This window comes from Trachypithecus francoisi, unplaced genomic scaffold (assembly GCF_009764315.1).
Source record: "Trachypithecus francoisi isolate TF-2019V2 unplaced genomic scaffold, Tfra_2.0 Lachesis_group10, whole genome shotgun sequence".
Taxonomy (NCBI): Eukaryota; Metazoa; Chordata; class Mammalia; order Primates; family Cercopithecidae; genus Trachypithecus; species Trachypithecus francoisi.
In genome coordinates this window covers 67,901,374-67,915,551 of record NW_022681455.1, presented here as the reverse complement: position 1 = coordinate 67,915,551, position 14,178 = coordinate 67,901,374, and the positions used below count along the sequence as shown (strand labels likewise).

At 37.9% G+C, this 14,178-nt stretch overlaps 1 protein-coding gene across 1 annotated transcript in view; it reads left to right on the top strand.

Moving 5' to 3' along the window:
* The window catches only part of B3GAT2 (beta-1,3-glucuronyltransferase 2), a 69,969-nt gene that overhangs the window by 54,589 nt on the left and 1,202 nt on the right, over positions 1-14,178 (top strand). The window lies entirely within an intron of this gene.

Below are 14,178 nucleotides of genomic sequence, written 5' to 3'. Positions count from 1 at the left end.
AAACACAGCAGCAAAGCTGTATCTCATATAAAAGACATCTAAAAATGTGATAGAGATGGACAATAAAGAGATAAACTATAGTATCCTAAGGAAGGACAAACAACAAAAGAGCAGGAGTGTTCACATTTGTGTTGAACAAAGCAGAAGTCAAGGCCAAAAATATTGAATGAGAAGGAGAGGAACATTTTGTATTGATGGAAACTATGTACACCACAAAAGTACAGCATTCATCATCAGCCATTGTGTACAAGTTATCAATGAGTCCAAAAACTAAAGGCAGACATAAATAAAAATAGAAAATTTGACAAAACCATAATCATAGTAGACATGTTTAACACACTTATCTAAATCTGCCAGATTTAAGCAGACAAAAGGCTGTAGAAAATGGAATATATAAAAAACTTGACCTAATAATTATATATAAAACACTGTACTCAATATACATAGAATATACCTTTATTTCAGGTGTTCATGAAACATTTATAAAAATTGAAACTGTATCAGGCCATAAAACCTTAAAAAAGTGCTTGTATAGGCTCAAAGCACGACACTAGAAACTAATAAATAATAAATTACATAATAATGATAATTAAAAAGGGGTGTGGAGTTAGATCTATTGACAAGTAGGTAACCAGAAGTAAACTGACAGCAGGGCTGGAGAAGCATGGATGGTTTGATCCTTGCTCAGAAGCCTGGTCCCTGGCCAGTCTTTCCTTGTGCTTCCCCATCAGCTTTTGCAGGGAGGAACACAGGATTACAAAGGTCATGGCTGGCTTATGGAAACACAAGCTGTAATTGAATCTCAGGTATCTATGCCTTTGTACCTTAGGACAGTATGTTTTACCCACAGTTGGTTTTAAATATAGAAAGGCATCCAAAGAGATTGACCCTGAGGAGAAGTGGGGAAATGTGGACAGTCTTACAGGCAGGTGCCTTAAGCAGCTCCACCCCCGCCGCCACCACATTCATGTCAGTCTTGGCCTGAACATATCTGCAGGCTACACCAAGGTTCAAAGCCAGTGTAAGGTAAGATTGGGCTGCAGGATTTTGCATGCAGAAACCATCAGTGCTGTTAGAAGCCCCTTTGAAGGAGTGAGAAGGAGAAAAACCTGCACAGAGGAGAGAGTACAGGTTACTCTAGGTACTTAAGACCAGGACTTGATGGTAAGAGAGCCTACGGGAAATGTCCAGGAAGAACCCATAGCTCTGCAGGAGAAGCAGAGGGTTGGGGGAGAACTGCCTGGCCATGGAGTGAGAGTTGGACCACCCCAATCCTGCTCCTTCTCTTTTGTGTCTTGGGTGAAGGAGTAAAATGCCTTCCAGGTTCTGATATAAGCTCCTTTGTCCTAGTGTCCAGGCCTGCACTGGTGACCTTCTCCAGCACTCTCTGTAGCTGTGCTGAACACCCCAGGTGGGGCCCATCTGTCTGCTTTTACCTGGACCACCTAGTGCAGCAGACACTTGGCTGGTCTCTCTACCTCAGGCAGTTACTGTACTGCTGCCAGAGAAATTTTCCTAAAAGTGACTTTTGATTAGAATCTGGAGCCAAGGTTGCCCGCCACAGGGTAGGGTACAGAGTCCTGGGCACAAGCAGCTTTACAGCCTTGTCACCCATCATTGCTGCTCCAGCCTAAGACTTGGCCTCACAACTCTCCCTTCCTCTACATGGATGCTTCAAAGTCCCTCTCAGATTTCAGTGTCTCCAAAGCCCTTGCTCATTCTAGTCAGATAGCATTTGCTTCTCCAACTCCTGTGCTCCCAAAGCTCTGTACTTACATCTTTTATAGCATCTGTGGCACAGCTGTGCCCATATCTGTTCTTCTAATTAAACTAGGAGTTGCCAGAGGGCAGAGACCACATTCAGTATTGTGTTACCAATACTGAAAACCAGCAATGGGCCCATAAAGAGTTTCTGAATGAGTGAATAATATCAAAAGGAAGATGAAAAATGAAAGATAGCATCCTTTAGATTGGTGAATAAGAATGCTCTTTTTCAATGATTGTGCTTAACAAAGAATGCTGACTATGTTTCCAGGTACTGTTCTATTTATTTACATATATCCATTTAAGATTTATAATAACCATATAATATGATAACTGTCTGCATTTTACATTTGTGTAAACCAAGGCACAGAACAGTGAAAGTACCTTCCTGAGTCACTTTAATAGTAGATGGCAGAGCAAGGATTTGAATTCAGGGCCTCCAAGTTACAAGCCTTCACTCAACTCCCATCCTTCCCTGCCACACTATTTCTTTAAAATAGGTCTTTAGGAAACTCTGAAGATTTCCAGTCAGAAACCAACATAGCTTCCATGTGAAACTAGGAGGTGATGTAATAGCTTCATTAGTGAATCCCTGAAGAGTTACTATTTAAAAAATTATCTCACCAGTATTCACTAGGATTGGGGAATAAGTACCTTCTTCACCATGTTCTGCTATATTTTCTGGGTTGGACTAGAGTGGCTTAGTTTGACCAATTCAGTAACCATGGCCTCTTACCCAGGCCATGTCAAGCATGTTGACTCTGCTGTGCCCAGCATATACAAATAAACTCTGATGGGTTTATTTCCCATCAGTCTTTTTGGTTCTAAACTTCAGTGTTAGTTGTGCCCACTAAAAAATAATTCATGGATATTTTCAGTATTCACTTAGTTAAACCTCCTTATATTATGTTTGGTTATTAGGATCAGATTTTCCATCCTTGCTCAGCATCCTGATTCTTTCCTTAGAAGATTCAGTTTTCTATGATAGTTTTTTGTTTTCAGAGTAGAGATTTAAATGAATTGTTTATAGATTAAATAAAGAACACTTCTTAGAAATGCAGAGTGTTTCACTTTTTTCCATGGAAAATAATGGCTGCTAAATACCTTTTGAGGAATTTTTTAAATTAGACTTTTTTAAAAGTTTCACCTTGAAGCAATTATAAAGTTTCAGTCAGTATTCTGCAGCAGATGAACAGACCTGTTTAACAACCAAGGCATGCTTTTCCATTCTTCTTCCACACCAGAAGAAAATAATTCTAATTTATAATTGGAAGTAAATGCAGGAAGTTATGGTTCTGTTTACTCGTTAGGAAAGGGTAGATTTGGAAGAAAATCTATCATGGCTGTGAAAGAGCACTTCATGACATATGAGCATTCGGTCTTAGAGCCATGAAAATTATAAAGGAACACTTGCAGAAAACAGTGGCAATTTGGAATAGTAAATAAGCAAAGGAAACATTCCTTTATACAGCCTTCTTTTCTGCTTTCTATATTTGATTTAAATCTAATGGAAATGATTCCTAAATCAATTCTACTAACACATTTGTTTCTCACTTGGATAGTTTTGAGATGCCAGGGCTGGAATGTACAGGGCCGGGGGGGAAAAAGGTAGTTAAGTAGCAGTTTTCTGTTTTCAATCATCAAACCCTACATTACACTATTTTCTTTTTCTTCTATACTTACCTAACTCAATGGGTGGTAATGGGATTTGGGGTTGCAAAAAGAGTAATTTCATTGGGAATGACAGAGTAAGGACTTCTGAATATTCTCTCATCCATAAAAACAATGAGAACACTGGCAAAATTTGTCAAAATCAACTTTTTAAGAACTATGGAAATTAGCTAAAAGCATGCAACAATCTGGGGAGTTTTGTTTTGTTTTAAAAAAAAAAAAAAAGGCTAAATCTTGGTAAGAGCAGTATTGCAATATATCAATTTGCCCTATTCCCATCGCCTTCTCTCCATTTCCTCCATGGTAGATTTGAAAACCAACAGCCCTGTAATCATGGTGAAAACCAACAGCATAGCAGTTAGTAGAAGGGCAGAACAGGGCTGGGACTCATTCAGAGCTCCATTCTAAGATAATTGTTATTATTTGATCTATCTAGCAATTCCCTAGAAAACCCTATTCACAAGGCTTGTCTTTATTTGACCTCATTCACCAGAGCAAACAGCGTTTTCCCTGGGGGCATTTGTCAACAACAGCTTGTGGTGACTCTTTACCATCACAGCTCCCTGAGACAATAACAGTTGTGGCAAACAACAAGCTAAGCAAAAAACTTCATTCCTTAGGGGCATTTGAAAAGTTCTGACATATTTCTGGAAGGCCATGTGGATGTGTAGGACTGTATGCATACCCAGGGCTATATACTTGTTCAAGAAAAGCCTTACAAAGCCCTCAGTTTTCCCCTCTTAGTATTGTGAGCCCCTGTGCAATCAAGATGTGAAAGCTAAGGCAGTTGTAAATTGCCTGGCTGAGTGTTGAAAGCATGCCCAAATGGACACAGAGCATCTTGGCAAAGACTGAGAGTCTCTGGTTCCAGGCATTTAAGGAAATCTGTGTCCAATATTTAGTTGACCTCTAAGCTAACTGAACACAGACTTCTTTGCCCATACTCAGCAAAGAACACAGACTTTACAAAGTTAGTTCAAGAAAGTCACTAAAACAATAATGACAACAATAAAACAACTAACCTTAGAGAATCTGATTTCCAGAGTTGCCACATTATATTATTTCAAATGTCCAGTTTTCAGCAAAAGATTACAAGACATGCAAAGAGACAAAGCATGACCAATACACAAAAAAGCAAGCAGTTGATAGAAAATGTCTGGACATTAGACTTGCTAGGTAAAAACTTTAAATGAGATATTTTAAATATATGGAGTCCACTAAAGATAACCATGTCTAAATAGCTAAAGAAAAATAGGAGAATGATGTCTCACAAATAGAGATCAATAAAGAGATAGAAATTATATATATTTTTAAAAAGAACCAATAGAAATGCTGGAGTTGAAATGTACACTAATAAAAACAAAAAATTCAACAGAGGGGCTCAAAGCAGTTTGAGCAGGCAGAAGAATCAGTAAATTTGAAACATAGGTAAATTTATATGATCCAGTTTGAGGAACAGAAAACAGAATGATGAAAAAGGAACAGGGCCTCATAGTCTTATTATTTACATATACTAATATACATACTCTGAGTCACAGAAAAAGAGAAAGGGGCAAAAAGAATATTTGAAAAAAAAGTTAGAACTTCCCAAATTTGTAGGAAAAACATTAAACATTCAGGAAGCTCAGTGGATTCCAAGTAGGATAAACTCAGAGATTCACACCTAGACACATCATAATCAGTTGAAAGTCAAACATGAAGAGAATCTTGAGAGTGGCAAAAGAAAAGTGAATATGATTAACAAAGGTTCTTTAATAGCCTTTGTTTATTAACAAAGGCTGATATCTTATCAGAAACCACAGAGACTAGAAGGCAGTGGGATGACAGATTCAAAGTACTGGAAGAAAAAAGAAGAAGAAGAAAAAGATCAAGAATTCTATATCCAGTAAAATTACCCTTCAAAAATGGAGAAATGAAAATATTCCCAACAAACACCATGAAAATTCATTGCTAGCACATATGCCCTACAAGAAATACTCAAAGGAGTCCTTTAGGCAAAAGTGAAAGGATGCTACACAAGAACTCTAATCCACATGAACAAATAAGAACACTAGTAAAAGTAACTACATAGGTAATTTTGAAAGGCGTATCAATGTAATCTTTATAGCTCCTTTCTCCTGTTTTGAAAAACAACTACATAAAGCAGTCATCAAAAATCTGGTTTGAGGGTACAAAATGTATAAAGATATAATTTTTACGACAATAGCACAAATGAGGGGCAAAAAATGGATCTATGTAGGGGCAAAGTTTTTTTATACTGTTGAAATTAAGTTGGTATTAATCTGAACTAGACTGTTAGAAATTGAAATGTTAATTGTACAGTAGGAAATATTTGTTTAACAATAAAGAAGGCAGTAATAGAGAAATAGAGGAATAAAATAACATTAGACATATAGAAAACAAATATTAAAAAGACAAATGTAAATCAATTTATTGGTAATTACATTAAACATAAGTGGATAAAAAATGCAATCAAAAGGCAGATGGACAGGATGTATAAAAATGATCCAACTATATGCTGTCTACAAGACAAACACGTTAGATTCAAAGATACAAATAAATTGAAAGCAAGAGAATAGTAAAAAGTATATATCATGCTAACAGGAACCAAAAAAAAAAAAAAAACCTGGAATGGTTATATGAACACCAGACAAAACAGACTTTAAGACAAACTGTTATTAGAGACCCCCCCAAAAAAAAGTTATAATGAGAAAAGGGTCACTCTATCAAGAAGATATAACTATGAACATATATATGACTTACAACAGAGCCCCAAAATATACAAAGTAAAAATGACAAAACTGAAGGAAAAAATAATTCATCAGTAATCATTACAACTATCAACATCCCACTGTCAATACTAGACAGAACAACTAGATAGATCAACTGGGATAGAAGACTTGAAAAACACTGTAAATCAATTAGATCTAACAGACATCTATAGAATACTCTACCCAACAAGAACGGAATACACATTCTTCTCAAAGGCACAGTGGAATATTCTCCAAGATTATAGGTCATCTTAGGCGATAAAACAGGACACAATAAATTTAAAATAACTAAAATTACACAAAGTATGGTCTTGGTTTATACTGAGATGAAATCAGAAATTAATACCAGAAAGGAGTTTGTGAAATTCACAAATATATGGAAATTAAACACTCCTAAAGAAATCAATTTGTTAAGAAATCACAAGGAAATTTGGGAAACATTTTGAGGAGAATGAAAATGGAAAAACAACATATGAAAGACTGCGGGGGTACAGCCAGAGTAGTGCTTAGCAGTACATTTATGGCTTCACATACCTGCATTAAAAAGAAGAAAGATGTCAAATCAGTAACCCAACCTTCTACCATAAGAAACTAGAAAGAGTAAACTCAAAATAAGCAGAAGGAAGTTATTGGAGAAAATAACTTCTTCTTGGACTAGAAGACTTACTGTGGCTAACATGGCAATATTCCCCCAAATTAATTTACAGATTCAGTGCAATCTTTATCAAAATTCTGGCTGCCCTTTTTGTAAAAATTGACAAGGTGTTTGCTTCTAAAATTGATATGGAAAGTGATGAACTCAGAAGCTGGGGGATTTATACTTCCCAATTTGAAAACTTATAAAACTACAATAATGGCATCACCAGATGGAGTGACATGTGCCTTGTAGTCCCAGCTACTCAGGAGGCTGAGGCAGGAGCATCCCTCGAGCCCAGGAGTTTCAGACCAGCCTGGACAACATAGGAAGACCCTGTCTCAATTTAAAGAAAACAAACTACCATAATACAGTGTGGTACTGACATAAGGATAGCCATATAGATGAATGAAACAGAACTGAAAGTGTAGAAATAAATCATTTATGGTCAGTTGATTTTTGCCAAAGGTTCTAAGACAGTTCAATGGGAAAAAAAGTGTTCTCAAAAATTGGTTCCCAGAGCTATGAATACATTAAAACCCCCTTAATCATACCATATAAAAGGACAAGTTTTAATGTATGTGAATTATATCTCAATAAGGAGGGATGGTGGGCAGGAAAGATGGAAACACACAACTTTCCAAAAAGCAGTGTATGCTTTGCTAGGAAGAGGTATGAAAGGAGAGTTGGTTAGCTCAGAATTAAAGGAAGTCCAACACATATCTTTCTTTCTCCAGCAAGTTCCATGACTTTACTGTGTGTATATACTTTTTAATTTGAAAGTTGAAATCTTTTTCTTATTGTTTTTAAAGTGGGGGGAAAGAGAGGCTTTTGATAGCTACTGGTAACACTAAACGTGTGTCACGAGTCCAATATTCTAGGACAACTACCCAGAGTGATTATTACAGAGAAAAAGCTGTTAGTATCTTTTTTGGGGCCAAACTATAAAAGTCTTGTTGCCAAAAGTCATCGTTTAGAAACTGGAAATAGTTCTTATTTGTAACAGCCTTGCTGAGATTAGATAACGTATAGTTGGAGAAGAGAGAATGTGGCAGTGGGATGAGCCTATGGAGGTGAGGCTAAATTGATACTTACACAATAGCAGGTACTGAGAAGCACTATTGATACTGTTAACTGTGGCTGAAGGAAGAAGAGGAGTTTTGCTGTAGTTCTTCCTTTCCAATATTTCTGCCTTTTTGCGGGGGCGGGAGCCTTATTTAAATGGCCAAGATCTCCAGGACTTTGTTGAATAAAAGTCAAGAGCAGCCATCCTTGCCTCATTCCAATCTTCAGAGATTTAACACTCAGTCTTTCACCATTAAGTATAATGTTGGCATTAGGTATTTTTGTAGATGCCCTTATTGAGAAAGTCCACTTCTAGTCTTAGATTGCTGAGAGGCTTTTATTTCTTCTTTTCATTATAACTAGATGTTAGATTTTGTCAAAGCATTTTTGTCAAAGCATTTTCTCCAGCTATTGTGATAGTCAGATTTTTTTTCTTTTTTAGTCTGTTAATATGGTGAATTACACTGATTGATTTTGAAATTTTAAGCCAACATTGCAATCTGGAGATAGTCCTCAAGTGGTCATGATTTATTGTCTTTTTATTGTTAAACATGATTTGCTAAAATTTTGAGAATTTTTCTGTTATCATGAGGATTATTAGTATGTAGTTTTCTTGTAATGTTTTTGTCTGGATTTAGGTGTCAGGGCAATGCTGGTCTCACAGAATAGCTTGAGAAAGGTTTCCTCCTTTTCTATTTTCTAGAATAATTCATGGAGAATTGTTATCATTTCTTCCTTAAATGCTTGGTAGAATGTAACAGTGAAGCTCTCTGGTCCTGGAGGGTTGTGTGTATGTGTGTGGGAAGATTTTAATTATAAACTTAATTTGTTTGGTACCGGGCTATTTTACATTATCTGTTTCTTCATGAGTGAGCTTGTAGCTTGTCTTTCAAGGAATTTTTCTATTTTGATCTAAGTTGTCAAATTTACTATCATAAAAAGTTGCTTATAATAGTCCCATATTATCATTTGAAGGTTTGTAGAACATATCTCTTTCATTTCTGAGGCTGGTAATTATATCTTCTCTTTTTCCTGATAAGCATGAGTAGAGTTTATCAATTTTATTAACTTTTTTTTTTCTAAATGACTAGGTTTTTATTTCACTTCTCAATTGTTTTCTATTTCTACTTTAGTGGTCTCCGCTCTTATATTTATTAGTATAGTCCTTTTCTCCATTTACTTTGGGCTTCATTTACTTTCTTTTTCTAGTTTATAAAGGTAGGAACTTAGGTTATTGAATTCAGACCTTTCTTATCCAACAAGTGCTTAATGTTTTCTAAAAACTAATTTCCCATCTAAGCAGTCCTTTAGATGTATCCTACACATTTTGATATGTGTCGTTTTCATTTTCATTCAGTTAACCACCTTATCATTTCCCTTTTGATTTCTTCTTTGGTTTATATTTTGCTTAGAATTATGTTCTAATAGTTTTCAAATATTTGGGATATTTTCCAGATATTTTTGTATTACTGATTTCTATTTTAATTCCACTGTAGTCAGAAAACATACTTTGTATTGAAACTTGATTTATGGCCCAGACTATGGTCTATCTTGATAATGTTCCATGTGTACTTTGAAAGGTTGTGTTCTGCTGCTGTTGGGTGGAGTGTTCTTTAAATGTCATTTAGGTGTAGTTGATTGTTATCTGAATTTTAGTATCTTTCCTGATTTTTCAAGTTTGTAAATTTTTCAGTCATCATTTCTTCAAATCTTTTCCCCATCTCCCTTATTCATTCACCTTTCCCTTTGTTCCTGTGACTCTACACAGTGTGTGTGTGTGTTGGTCTTGACTTTTCTGTTTCATTTTGGTAGTTTCTATCATTGTGTGTTCAAGTTTACTCAACTTTCATTCTGCAATGTCTCCTCTGCTGCTAATCCCATCCAATGTATTTTTCATCGCAGACATTGCATTCTTCATCACTAAGGTGACTTGGGCATCAGGCATTTTGAATTTTATGTTGCTAGATACTGGATGAGAAATATATGTATACACACAACCATACATAAAGACACATATATATGTAATGTTATACTATATTATACATACATATGTAAATATTCTTGAGCTTTGTACTGGGACACAACTGAGTTAACTTAGAAACATTTTGATCCTTTCCAGGCTTGCTTTCGAAGTTTGTTAGGCAAAACCATCTCAGCCTTTAGTTTAAGGCTAATCAGCTTGACCTTACAACAGGCACAATAACCTTCCAAGTTCCCCTCCAGGTGCCCAGCTCTTACTAGGTAGCTCCACTCTGGCTACTGAGAATGGGAACTAGTCCCAGCCCTGAAAAAGCTCCAGTAATTGATTCACCTGCTCCTTACCCAGTGGTTCTGTACCTGGCCTGAGGTAGCATTGTGAGCATTTGTTCTTCATACTCAGTTGAAGACTTGAGGAGAGCCGTCTACAGATCAGCAGAGCTCTTCCCTCTCCAGTACTCCACCCTGCATATCCAGTTGTCTTGGCCTCCTCAAATTCTCAGCTGTTTCCTCAACTCAAGGGGGCTGCAGAGCTTTCCGGGTTCCCTCCCTGTGGTGTAGCCTGAAAACCTACTTCAGGCAGGAAGCTGAGGCAGTTGTAGGGGTCATATTTCTCTTTTCTCAGAGATCTCTGTCTCATGTGCCTCTTTTCCAATGTCTGGAAACTTTTTTCAAACATTTTGTCTACCTTTTAGTTATTTAAAACAAGTGAGGAAAAACCAGTCCCTATTGCAATTTTGTCCAGAAATGGAAATAGCTTGTTGGACTTTGAATGTCTTACAAATTTTCTACTCAGTAATCAGTAAGCATATATTGAGGTAGGCCCTATCCCTCTGCCTGAGAGGGAACGGTTATTCCTGAGTATTCATAGGGAATTGGTTTCAGGACTGCTACCGATACCGAAATCCATGGATGCTCAAGTCCCTGATATAGTGTTTACATATAACCTACGCACATCCTCCTGTATACTTTAAATCATCTCTAGCTTACTTACCTAATACAATGCAAATGCCATTCAAATGGTTGTTATACTATATAGCTTTAAAACTTGTATTACTTTGACTGAGCATGGTGGCTCATGCCTGTAATCCCAGCACTCCTAGGAGGCTGAGGGGGGCAGTTAACTTGAAGTCAGGAGTTTGAGACCAGCCTGGCCAACATAGTGAAACCCCATCTCTACTAAAAATACAAAATTAGCCAGGCCCATGTCTGTAGTCCCAGCTACTCGGGAAGCTGAGGCAGGAGAATCGCTTGAACCCAGGAGGCAGAGGTTGCAGTGAGCCGAGATTGTGCCACTGCACTCCAGCCTGGGCAAAAAGAGTGCAACTCTGTCCCCAAAAACAAAAGCACCCTATTATTTCTTATTGTTTATTGTTATTTTTTATTTTCAGATACTTTTAATCTGATGTTAGTTGAATCTGCAGATGCAGAATCTGCAGATACAGAGGGTGACTATGTATCCTTCCCACCTAGCTGTGCTGAAGAAGTCAGGAAATCCTGCCTTCTCAGTGAACAATCATTTTTATTTGCTTTTTTTTTTTTTTTCCTCAGTTGACCAGGGCAGAAAATCCTACTCCCATGATTTTCATAAGCATCTCCAAAGTAACTGCAACATCTTTAAAAATAACAAATCTCACTAAAAAAGGGAAGATATAATACTTGAAGTATAAATACTTGGAATTACCCCCAAAACATCTTAGGTTGGGAATCAATAGTTTAGGATTCCCTCTACCGTGATTTCAGAGGGGAGAACTCTTTAACTCTGCCCCCAGCTTCACAGCAAGTCAGATTCCCCCAAAGCCACCCAGGGGTTGGCCTAGTTAACATGCAGTCTCTCCTGCCAGCTGTGACCTGCTTCCTTTCAAGAGATCACTGAGCAAAGAAATTGCGTTAGCTGATTGAGGGGCATCTGAATTGTGCTTCTCCACCCCTTTGTATTATAGAAAAACACTTGGGTACTGTGGAGAGCCACATGCTAACGTATCTCCAGGGTGCTGGCCTTTCAGGTGCGCACCATTCTCTAGTGACACCGGGAAGGGGGGCCTTGTAGTAAAATGATGTGTAGCTTCACAACTGGCTCTCAGCTTTGCCTACATTGTAGATTTTGCCATGTAATTCTGTGTGAAGAGCTGGAAGGATATTCCTGTGCTAAGGAAAGCAACAAAATAATCTGAATCCTTCAGTGGTCATGATGATGAATGTGTTAGGGGAAAATGAAGGAAATCAGATCCAGGTGGCTCCGTATCATTTTCAAAAACTATCTCTGCACAATTTGGATCCTATGTTTTTTAGAGAATGGGGAAATACAACCAGTACCCTGAAGCCATGTGAAGAACGTATCAGGAGTTTCAGTTTGACTGAGAGGGGCAGGCTCTCATCTGGATTAAAAAAAAAAAAAAAAGGATAAAGCTTATTTATAAGCATATGGGAAAAGCAAGAAATCTTTTAACACTAAAATCTGATCTAACCTGTTGCAAAGGGCACTTTACGTATCAACTTGAACCTTTGGCTTTTGTTGAGGAGTCTGGTGGTTGTCCTAGTTGTGTCTGAGGAAGGCTTTGGACTTGTTACCAGAGTGCTGTCACATGTAGGTGTCCTGGCTTTGCTACCTGGAACTTTCCCAAGCCTTTTAAACCTGTCAACCAGTATTCTTCCAGCCATAAATGGTGGCTGGCATCACCTGCCCGTCATAATCACACTGACAATGGTATTGTTATTTATATATTGTAATATCTTTTCAACAGTGCTTTGCAGTCAGTGGAGTCTTTCCATACCTCAATTTTTCATCAAACATTGAAGTGTTACATTTCTCTCACAAAGAAATGGGGAAGTTAGAAAATCAAAAAAGGTTGAGTTGGCCAGTGTCCCAGGGGCAGGGACCTAGGCAAAAACAAAAGCCTTCTAATTCCAAATCCAGTATTCTGTGCTAAAATGTGCCACCTCCCTCCCTTTAGGGTTGGTGGAGGATACTGGGGCTAGTGCTGCGGCTCATGCTTTATGATTCTTTGTTCTGCTTTACTCAGCACTTGCTGTACCATGTTGTGTTTGTAAGTGGCTTAGTGTTAACTTTTCTCCAAAAGGCAGCAGGGTCTGGAACAGGAGGCTGGCCCAGTCTGGCATCTGGAGAGGATGGTGGTTGTGGTGTTCCCACAGCTCCTCCGTTACCACCTGGTATCATTTAGTATTTACTTTGCAAACTGAACCATAAATCAACTCATTTAATGTAGAGAAGGGCAAAAGTTGCTAAGAAATGTTTTGGGGTTTGGTCCTCAGAGCTTCAATGCTGGGAGGCATGCCTGACTTGACAGTATCACCTTAGTCACTAAGGAAAAAGAGGTCCAGGGCTTCAGACCTTCAAAACAATTATTACTTGCTGAGATGGCAAAAACAATTGTAGAATGCTTCAGTGGTTGAGCTTTATAATAGTTGGTTGAACTATAGATTAAATACTAATGATTTTTTTTCTTTGAGACAGGGCCTCATTCTGTTGCCCCGGCTGGAGTTGCAGTGGCACAGTCATAGCTCACTGCAGCCACAACCTGGTAGCCTCAGGCAATCCTCCCACCTCAGCCTCCTAAGTAGCTGGGACTACAGGCACGCACCACATGCCACGACACCCAGCTAATTTTTGTATTTTTTGTAGAGAGAGGGTCTCATTATGTTGCCCAGGCTGGTCTTGAACTCCTGGGCTCAAGTGGCCCTCTGCTTTGGCCTCCCAAAGCGCTGAGATTACAGATGTGAGACACTGTGCCCAGCTAGTAATGATTTTTCGTATGACCAAACCATTGAAGAAAATTTACACTTATTTTTGGTAAATGAAATACCAAAAAAAAATTTATCAGATGGCCTGATATCTCCTGCACTGATTTCTGCCCCACATACCCTTTTTAGATGGAACCAAATTAGAAATGTAAACCAAATGATTAAAAATTAGGTATGATTCATTTTCTAGCTAACTGGCTTTACTTCGTTGCTCCCTCTTCTAAATGCAAAATGAATCCGAGCAGTGCTGAATTTAAGGAAGCATACATAATTAGTATTACAGGGCAGGCAGGAGAGCCGGGCGTGTGGTCTCACACCCCACATATAGTTAGGGTAAGCATGTATGTTTTTCAGCTGCATTTATTTCTTAGTTATTCCTAGAGTGGCAAATGTGGAGGGTGATGACCACTGTGAAACAGCAGCTTATAAAATTCACCCTTTATTAACAGACTAAGCTTCCTGTTTTGCATAGATGCTCCTGTGCACACCTCTATTTTACACGGAATGTAAAATATTGTAATGATTGATTTTCCT